This window comes from Sinocyclocheilus anshuiensis, unplaced genomic scaffold (assembly GCF_001515605.1).
Source record: "Sinocyclocheilus anshuiensis isolate Anshui unplaced genomic scaffold, SAMN03320099.WGS_v1.1 scaffold292, whole genome shotgun sequence".
In the NCBI taxonomy this organism is placed as follows: domain Eukaryota; kingdom Metazoa; phylum Chordata; class Actinopteri; order Cypriniformes; family Cyprinidae; genus Sinocyclocheilus; species Sinocyclocheilus anshuiensis.
In genome coordinates, this window is record NW_015555757.1 from 858,954 (window position 1) to 859,471 (window position 518).

Consider the following 518-nt stretch of genomic DNA (forward strand, 5'->3'; position numbering starts at 1 on the left):
GCAGTGCCCATCCAAGAAAAACTAAAACTACTAAAAGAAATACAAGACTAGCTATTCAAATACACCTCCTGTATGCCTGTACCTGTAGTGTGCAGATTTTGAACCATGCCACTAAAACCATGTCACCGTCTACAAACTCTACAAACAAATATTTCCAAGATTGAACACTGAACAACGATGCCCCATCCTAGTCAATTTTGGGAGGTTTGGGAGGTTATTACTTTGGCAGGACTGCTAGGTGTTTCGGTGTGGGACCAGCTTAGACTGTGGTTCAGTGTGATGCAGTTTTCTGTCTTGGTAGGAGGACATATTCACAAACCGGGCATCTGTAAATGGTAAACAGCTATTATTAGAGACAATTATTAGTGCATTTATAAAAGACAGTAATTACTGCATTCCAAATTTACACATCAAGTGTTATAGATTCAGATTACAGTGTTCCAGATTGTGTGAGTAAACATCAAAATCCTTTTAAGGCAAGATAATTCACTCAAGAAAACTGGACCTTTCTTCTCGAG

At 38.8% G+C, this 518-nt stretch overlaps 1 long non-coding RNA gene across 1 annotated transcript in view; it reads right to left on the reverse strand.

Moving 5' to 3' along the window:
* The window catches only part of LOC107673891 (uncharacterized), a 23,053-nt gene that overhangs the window by 231 nt on the left and 22,304 nt on the right, over nt 1-518 (reverse strand). The window lies entirely within an intron of this gene.